The sequence below is a fragment of the Adiantum capillus-veneris genome, chromosome 16 (genome assembly GCF_014529385.1).
Source record: "Adiantum capillus-veneris isolate H3 chromosome 16, ASM1452938v2, whole genome shotgun sequence".
Classification (NCBI taxonomy): domain Eukaryota; kingdom Viridiplantae; phylum Streptophyta; class Polypodiopsida; order Polypodiales; family Pteridaceae; genus Adiantum; species Adiantum capillus-veneris.
The window spans coordinates 158,033,358-158,043,354 of record NC_140946.1 but is presented as its reverse complement, the minus strand read 5'-3'; the positions used below and the strand labels follow the sequence as shown (position 1 = coordinate 158,043,354).

The 9,997-nt window shown below is 40.2% G+C and overlaps 1 pseudogene; it reads right to left on the bottom strand.

Moving 5' to 3' along the window:
* Positions 1–391: 391 nt before the first annotated feature.
* LOC147440134 (uncharacterized) lies at positions 392–1,669 on the bottom strand (annotated as a pseudogene).
* Positions 1,670–9,997: the final 8,328 nt, after the last annotated feature.

Sequence of the window (9,997 nt, the reverse complement as noted above, 5' to 3'; positions counted from 1 at the left end):
CTCTCTCTCTCTCTCTCTCTCTCTCTCTCTCTCTCTCTCTCTCTCTCTCAGACACAGTCACGGCGCTCAAAAACTCACTTTGATTAATAATTGAATCTCCCTTAAGTTACAAAACTTTGGCTTATATACCTCAGCCTTGGAGGTGAGAACATCTCTAATTATTTACATCAGCAGGTGAAATTACGTCGGGATTACAAGCTGGAAACTCAATTGAGTCCCGTTACTTAATGAATGGCTCAAATCAAAATTAATGTCGGAAAGACATTTATTACAATCAATGGTTACAAAATGATGGGTGTGAGCAAAAATGTGGGTGTGATCCTCTGTTGGCTCAACAAAATCCAACACAGATTTACATATCCCTTGATCCAAAAGTATGACCAAAATAGTTTCAAAAATTACATATTCTACTCAATGTATAAATGCTAAAGCATTCTTCACTTCTCAGTAGCTTCAAAAACATCAAAAGAAACCTCCACCTGCTGAGAATTGTCATCAACTTGGATTGTAAAATATGCTAACTCAATATCATGTAACTCTAATTCAGGCTCGGCATTCACTTTTTTCTCTCATTCTTGACCTTTCATCTCCTGCAATGGTTTTTCTAAACATTCTCCTTCTGTTTTGCTTTCAATCCTTGGACCTGCTGAATCCAATGCTTTCTTTCCTCCTTGAGTTGTTCCACCTCCATCATCAAATCAGCTTCATGTGTACTGACAAAACCAGTTCTGACCATTTCATAGGGGTGTTTCAAGACAGTTTTCAATCTCTCCTTCATTGATGTCCATGCCTCTTGCATTGTACTCTTCCATTACTGGCTAAGTACTTGTATATCCCCTTCTGACATCAATACTCCATGATATCTAGCTCCTCTTGATTCAAAACCTGCTTCTCCATATCTAGCAAAGGTTTAAGCCTTTGTTCAGACATCATATTCTCAACCTGCAAATTTTCATTTTTGCTCGCCAATTGCTCCAGCTCATGGTTCACTTTTCCTTCCAAAGCCATTGCCCATTCTCTGAACATCCCCAAAGACATTTTGACCTTTGCTATTTCACCCTTATGCTGCATCAAAACATCTTCATCTCATCTTTATGCTTCAACTTTAAATTTTCCATCTCCAAATTCAAATTCTACACAATGTCAAGTTGTTCATGCAATAATGCCTCTGTATCCCCTAATTTTCACATGGACTGCACTTGATTGACCAACTATATTTGTTGCCTGCTCAGAAACAGTTGAACCTCCCCTAGCATGTGTATAGTCATCTCTGCATCTTCAATGATGACACCCTATTGTACCTTCTTGACAGTGCTTGCTTCAAAGTTCAGCTTCCTTACTGCTTTGAACACTTCTAAATCCACTTTTCTTTTCTTTGAGAGTGTGAACACCTTTCCCAATTTAGTTGTTGCCACCTTTCCATTAGATGTAATGATTGGAGCCTCTAGTTTCTTCATAGATTCACTCATCTCTGTATTTTGTACTACCTTTACCCTGCTTGTACCAAAAACCTAAAGGAAGATATTTTTTCCTGATTTTCCTGCACATCTGCTGGAAACTCTACCTTTTGACTTGAATTCTCATCATCCTTCAACACCTCTATTTTTCTCAACAATCCTGCACCTGTCTGCTCATTTGCACCCTTATGTTCACCCAAGGATTTGTTTGAAAAATTATTTTATCATAGAGCCAGTTTGCCCAATTTACTTGACCCCCTTGTTCTCCAAAACATAATGGTCCATAATTTTCCTCTGACATTTAGTCAAACTTGATGAGAAAGCATAATCTTTCCAAATACCATTTGAGTTGTTCTCTCCTGGCATAACTTACATTCTTGAGCATGTAATACTTCCTATTACCCTCTGTAGGGCCAAACTCCTTTCTCAACATAGCTTTAGAACACTTAGGAATTGTGAGGATACCCTTTAGTGGAAAATAAAATACTTGTGAAATCAATTTGGGTGTAAAAGCTACTATGCTTGAAATCGTACCTCTAGTTTTTCGAAGAATATCCAGTTGGGATTTGGCATAGTAGTTAAATTTCCATTCCTCCCATGGCAGTGTTGCAAAAGTATACATCCCTACCTTTTCTAACCATGCCACATTGGACTCTAGTGTCAAGTCTACAAATACCTTAAAATCCATAAAAGGATCCATCAATGACTGTTGCAGTTTTGTTGTGCTGTTGAGAGGGGTGTTAGCAGCCACCTCCTCTCAATACTGCTGATGTCGACTTTTCGCACTTGTCCTTTGTGGTGCAGCCTTCTTGGTGGCTCATCAAGCTCCAACTTGGGTTGCATGGTAGTGTTAGACTTCCCTCTCACCATAGCTTGAGGTAAGTGTAGGGTGGGTGTTAGACTTCTCTCTCACCATAGCTTGAGGTAAGTGTAGGGTGGGTGTGTACTTGAAGAAATCTGGCAACAACATAAGAGAGTATAGAGCTCGATAGAGTTGATGGTTCACACCTTTGGGTAGTGCACCCTGCTTTTCACTCAAGTCAAATAGTACACACTGCACTATAATTTCATCTAATGGAGAATCATCCCGATTTTCAAAGTAAATCTACAAATTTTCCTTTAAAAATCCAACCCAGAAATATTCGATCAGCAAAACTCCGACCTGAGGTATTCCAAAAATTTGATTTGACCATTCTGAACTCGGGTTCTATTGTCTTGTTAGTAAACTGCTATGCATTGTACAATTAACCTCTCTAGTGTTTTTGGTCATCCTCTTTTGAAATTGATGAGCTCTAAACCTGCTTTTTTGACCACTTTCTACGAACTCTTCTGGTTGAACAAATCCTGCTAAAGGCCATTCCAAATGGGGTGGTTTCCCCTATAATTTCTTTAATCTAAAACCATTAACAGGTTTCTCAACTCTGGTACCAAAAACATCAGCAACTATGAATGTTCCATGTCCCAAATCTTGGACAATCTTATATGGACCAATATACCTCAAAAATAAATTGCTTGATGTGGCCCTAATCTGGAGTTATACAACAATACCCAATCTCCAACCTGGAAAACTTTAAGTTTAACATTCATACTCACTCAAGATTTCCTCCTTCTCTGAATCACTTGAGATATATATGAACTAATCAACGTATCCTCTTCTAACTGCATCAAATATTTGCTCTTGTACCTGACTGACAATTTGGGACTCATCTTTTCTACAGTTACTCTAAGGCTTGGAACCACAAACTCCATATGGACCACACCTTCTAGATCATACATTAATTTTAATGGAGTCATACTTGTGGTGGCCTTAAAAATTGTCCTAAAGGACCACAGTGTTGAATCGAGTTCCTGATCCCAATCCTTCTTGTTGTCTTGAACAGTTTTCTTCAATATCTTCACCAAAGTTTTATTTGTGCTTTCAGTCTCTCCATTAGCTTGAGGATGATAAGCTGTGGACTTTTTATGCATAATCATAAGAGTTTTTGTTAATTCAAAAATCACCTCATTTAGAAAATGGCTTCCCCTATCACTCACCAACTCCAAGGACATCCAAACCTAGTCAGATGTTATGATAAAGAAACCTGGCTACACTCTGAGCTTTATTGTCTTTTAGAGCAACAGCTTCAACCCACTTGGTACAATAATCTGTAGCCTTAATAAAGAAGGTAAATAGTGATCTGTGTATGAAAGGCAAAATATGTTTTTAAATATATTTATATAATCAAACAATTGTAAAGGTATACATGTGTGTGTGTGTGTGTGTGTGTGTGTGTGTGTGTGTGTGTGTGTGTGTGTGTGTGTGTGTGTGTGTGTGTGTACCCACCTTGTCCCAGGAACCATACACAATGGGTCGATAGTAGGCCCATTGTGAACAGGCCTACAGAGAAATGAGGTCAATGTGGTTGAAATGTAAGCTAGGCCAATCGTTTTGAGAAAGGGATTGTGTGATTCTGTTAATGATGTCCTTTATTTTGAAACCATTAAGGAAAAATTTATGTATAAGAATCTTAATATCTTCCCAAGAAAAGAAGCAGTTGGAAGAGGATTATACATAACGTATACGAGGCTGATACACGTACTAAGAGCAGCTTTATGTTGATGATTACTGTTATTTTTTAAAAATTCAATAGGTGTGATATCGAAAAGGTCTCTTTTCCAAGAGAACTTATGGTCATAGTCTCCCACACAAGGGTTATGTAGTTCAATTGAAAAGTTAAGGAACTGGACAGTAGTGGAAAAAAACCCGTTGGTGAAATAAACCCATGTTTAAAGGTTGGTTCAATTTTTAAGCAGTTGGGGTAAACATGATTAATCTCATCCAAGAATAATCTATTATTGAGGCTTAATAGGCCATCCATATATCTGTAAGTATGATTAAAAAGTGAAAGTTTATGATAATTACTTTTGTCACTCATGGTTTTGAGAAACCATTTGTATTCAAAGAAGGCTAAGTATAGATTACACATTACAGGTGAGCAAAAAAATCCCATGGGAATGCCTTGGCTTTGATTGAAGCACTATCCTCCGAAGAGAATGGTAAACTTATCAAGTACCCAAGATATGTTATTGAATAGTTTTACATCATCGAAATGAAGGGGATGAGAAGATTGTGATTTTTTAATCCATCTTGATTTTTTGGAGAGCGATATGTAAAAGAAGCCATTAATCCTAGCATTCTTGAAGTCCATCTTAATCATCTGAGATAGAATATCTTTCAGCCCTCATTCACCTTCCAAAGGTATATTCTCATAGCACTGAGTAATATCAGCCTGTGAAGAGATGAAAATTTTGTTTAGGGAGGTTTAGTGTAACCTCAATGGCATTTTTTACCAACCACAATGGGTTATAGAGAATTTGAATAAAGTTAGAGCAGATTTTATGTTTAGAGGCACAGACATTTCCAAATTCTGAAAGAATAAGGTCAAAGCAAAGGGTCAAGGCAAAGGGTAATATCTTTGGTAATGCTAGAAAAAATAATATTTAAGGCATCAAATATCCATCTAAACTTATGCTTGTGTAACTTATAGGTGGGAAAAAGTACAAGAAGTCTGGTAGTTTGAATACTTTTAAGAATTTTTGAAATATTATAGGTGACTTCATAGGGGGAAGTATTAAGTGGTGTGAATTCCTTTCGAGAAATCCTAGAGTGAGTTGCATTCCAAGCCAAGTTTTTGCATATAAGAGTGGGACAAGTCACAATTGGAGCTTTTATCAAGTCCAACAATAAACCAGTTATGTGAAAGTTTTTGAAAATCGTCAGCTAGTTGTGGTGTGATCCAAGAGCTTTTAGTAGACAACCATTGAAAAGGTACATGTGAGATCTTTTGAAAGAAGCATTTTTCAACCAATTTAACTAAGTCCAGTAGGACTGTCTTCTCCAGTTGGAGAGTACTCACAAGGTCAGTAAAACAGCTAAGCAAAGCTGTGAAAGCAAGATATTGGTTTTTAGGAAAAGTGGGTATGTGATTAAGTCCCTTAGCAAGAATTTTCTTGATTGTGGTATTTTCAATGAGATCCAGATTACAAGTGTAGACATGTAAGCCATAAGTATCAAAATCTTTGCAGTATGGGATAAATTTATCACAAACACAATCAGGCATAGTGTTGTGTCATAATAAATTCTTACTATAGACCATATTCTTAATAGGTTATTGATATTTCCAACCAATAAGAACATTGTCAAGTATCTCATGGTTTCCAAAAAATAAGTCAAAACATTCACAAAAAAGTGTTTTAGGGTGTACCCAATCCACAAGTACATTTTGAAACAGACAATGTCCGTAAATATACTTTTTGCCGGATGTCTTTTTGGTGATAGACAATCTTCCACAAGGGCCAATAGCAACCTGCACAATCATAAGTGATCATAAGTCAAAAAGGTGCATGATCGGGGTGTTCCTACCTCTTCCCCTTGTGAAGCTACGAGATTTTCCTCTAGTAAAATTAGAGGAGGAACTGGGTGTCCGAAATGAAGTGAAAGAATTGGGGGTGGCAAGAGAGTTGGGTCTTTTCAGTGAGGGGGAATCATCATCATCAATGCAAGGCTTGAGAAGATTGGTGATAATCTTAACACCCTTGTAATTTGCATAGCTAGTTACATAAGTCCTTGGTTCATCAGCTTTCAGTTCTTTGAGGATATCTAGCATAAGCCCATGAAAAATGTTGAAAGCAATTTGAGCAATAACTAATTGTCTGGTTTGGCCACCTAGCCAAGATCAGATGAGAGACTGATGAAAGAAAATGGTCGGATAAGCATTCTCACCCGCTTGCATCACATAGCAATCAACCAAGCACTCAATCCCCAAGACTTTTCTCTTCACATCTTCAACTATCCCAAGACACCTTGCCTTTTTGTGGTTGGCCATCCTCATATGGATTGAAGCATTCACTGACATCTTGACTCTTGCTTCCTTCATGATAGCCTCGGTCATGACACACACCTGGGCACCACCATCCACATATGCTTGCACTTCTGTCTTCTTTCCCAACATAGCTTCAACTATTGACACCGTATCCACCGGGTGACCAACACTTAAGGAAGACACCATGCTTTGATGCTTTTCCTTTTTGGAAGGAAGTCGCGTACTCACACACTTGGTCCACTGCCTCCTCAATTTAGCGTTCAAAGCCACCAACTGACCAAAAGATATATTTGTCTTTTGATTTCGTATGTCATCGACAATATCATAGTCTTCAACACCTTGGCCAAGGGGGTAGTTCTTTGGACCTATTTTCCTTCTTCGTTGCCTCTTGATACTCTCTGGTTTGTCTTCTACCTTAGCCATTCCTTTCCTTGCTCTTATTTCCCTCTCTTATTTTGTCTCTTTCTCCCTATCATGCCTAGCTTTCTTATTGACCAAAATATCCACATCTTGATGCTCAAGGGTAATGATGTTAATAGCCCTACCTTATCCACTTGCAGGCAATGGTTGCCGTTGTTGTTGTGGCAGTGGTGCTTTTGGTGCCCACTCTTGATGATTTTCTTCTATTCTCCCTCGACCACATCCATATAAGGGGTATATCCCTCCTCTCTCTCTTGGTGGTTCAAGACAATCAGGGGCACAGTGACCCTCTTCATCACAATTGTAGCATCTGCCTTGTAGCCTTTGTTCCCTACCTCTCCCACTTGGCCCCTCTTCTCTTTGGTTCCTATTCATTATGTTAATTCTTAATTCTTGCAACTAATCAGCAAGATCATGCAAAACTCGGGCTTTAATGGGATCTGGACCTTGAACCACTCGCTCCACTCTATCATCCACTACCATAGGGACCATTGGTTGCACCACAACTGGCTCTGCATGTGTCATGCCTTGCGCCCACCTTCTCTTGATTTTCTTAATATTGGCCTCGGCAATTTCCATGGTTCTTTCAAATGTAGCAGGATCCTCTTGATTGACCTTCTCCCTTACAGTTGGATGGAGACAATCCATAAACTTACGCACTTTAAACAAATCCCATGGAGGTACTTGGGATGCCGCCTCTAATTGCACCCAAAGTCCTTTGAAGTGTTGCAAGTGCAAGAGGAAATACATGAAGCTTTGATTCATCATTCACAATATGCATACCAAGCGTATGCCATTCGAAGTCAGCAATCAAGTCCTTCACATCCTCCTTTCTTTGTGAACATTGGCTGACTATATGCCATCCCTTCAAAGTCGCTTCTCCCTTGCGCGAGTAACTCCACAAAAGTTGAAGTCTTGCACCTCAACCAAACCACCATTTTTCTTCAATGAAGCTCAAACTTCAGAGCAAAACCGCTTCACCTGGGTGCTCAACCAGAAAATTTCCACTCCCCAGCGGGATCACCAAAGGATGATGGAGCAAAAGACATCGTGTGCACACTCACACACCAAGACAACTCAACACCACACAAGGAATTTACTTAAATTCCAACCCACACACACCACCACTCAAGAGCTCAATAAAAATACTACCCACAAGCTCAATTCAAACTCCAAACACCTCTACCTACAAGCCTTTGCCTGCACGCAGACACTACAAGGTGAGTCGAATTGATCAACACTTCAAATCACACTTGATGGTGACCAAAATATACAAGAAAAAACCATCAAAACCTCACAAACTTCAGCGACAAAATACCTCTCTCAAACCATTGCAAAGCCTTCATCTAACTCCACTTTGTTGGACTCTTTGGAGTAGCCAACCCTAATGGCACCGATACAGGGTCACATAGTCTTTGTTACCATATACATGTGGTAGTGATGTGTGTGAACACACTAGGACCGCCGGGGCATTTTTTCCCTCTTTAGGAGGTTTTTTCCCCCGTGCATTGTATATACGCCCATCACTCTAGGGCTATCCATCTTTCCATTGCACACTAAGGAATACACTCTCTATTGTGTGCCTTGAGCTTCCTTCGTCTTCTCCAAGCTGTGTGTGTTTCTCTGCAACCCTAATTCCAACAATTGGTATCAGAGCAGGTCACGTCCTCCCGGGCTTAGTCGCCAGCTGCTCCAGCACACGCCTGCTCACTTTCTCTGATTTCAGTGAGCTTTGGCAAGCGTTCGCAGGTCGACAAATATTTTGGGCGAGCTCAAAGAGCTCGGTCTGCTCAGAATTTTGATTTGGGCTCATTTCGGCCTCCGTTTCCACTACGGGCAGTACTGCACAGGTTATTTCGTCATTTTGTGCAGATTTTCTGTCAGTGCCGTTTTCTGCATAACAGGTGCCTTATAGTCTTCTACGGTTTGTGCTATATAGCACAAGTTGTTCCCGCTCCATTTCTCCTATTTTCGGGCAGTTTTCACATCAGGTGCAGCATTTACCATGGCTGACAACAACAACACAGATGTGTTCAAGATGTTTGCTACTGAGGACAGGTTGGATGGGGACAACTACCCTATGTGGGCTTATATGATGCAACACGTTCTTGTGTCAAAAGGTGTCTGGAACATTGTGCAGGGCATTGATGTACGTCCTGGTTCTGAAGATGTAGGCGTTATTGAGGATGTTGCAGGTCTTGCTGCAAGGATTGCAGCTGTTAGAGTTGTTTTGCCTACAGCAGAACAAGCTCGTTGGGATGTTAAGGATGCGCAGGCTCATGCATTGATTGCGTTGTCTGTGAAGCGCACCATTATTCCTCACATCCGTTCAGCAAAATCTGCAAAACAGGCTTGGGATATTCTAGCAGGTCTTTATGCAAGCCGCAATGAGGCTAAAATTGCTTTGCTGCGTAAAGAGCTAGAGTCGAAGATTATGCATGAGGAAGATGATATGGACACTTTCCTTGCTAGTGTCAAGGATATCAATGAGCAACTCATTTCTGCAGGTGAAGTCATTTCTGACAGTTCCCTTGTGCAAACTGTTCTTGATGCCTTACCAGATTCCTACCAGACTTTTGCTAGTACTTGGAGACTGATGACCCAAGGAAATCCTGAAGTTGTCAAGTTTGATGCATTATGCACATTGCTGTTGCAAGAGTCACTTTCTAGAAAAAACAGGACTAGGCAGCGTGCAGTTGAACAGGCTTTTATTGCTTCTCAAAGAAAGGGTGGTAACAGTAATGCAGCCACTTCTTATGGTTCTGCTGCGAGTGGCAAAAATTCTGTTCCTAATGCTTCTGCTGGCAGCACTTCGTCTGGCAATTCTGGTGATAAGGGCAAAAAGAAGATGCGTTGCCATTATTGTAAAGCCAATGATCACTTGATCAATTCGTGTCCTAAGTTGAAGGCCAAAGAGGCTAAGAAGAAAGAGGGTGGTTCCACTGCAAATGCTGGTTCCACTACAAATGCAGCCATTGTTGAGTCTTCTGTGAAAGGAGATTGTGATGCTGATGTTGATGCAGAATGGGCTTTTAGCGCAGAGTGCACTTACAATCCTGCTGTCCATGATGCATGCTTGTCAGTTGCTGCAGATTCACATGTGTGGTATTTCGACAGTGGTGCTACAAAGCACATTACCTCACATCGTGAATTGTTTACCTCTCTCGAGTCTGTCCCTCATGGGAATTCAGTCACTTGTGCCAACAACGCCTCTTATCCACTTCAGGGAGTTGGAAAGATTGTGCTCACTGCTGCTAA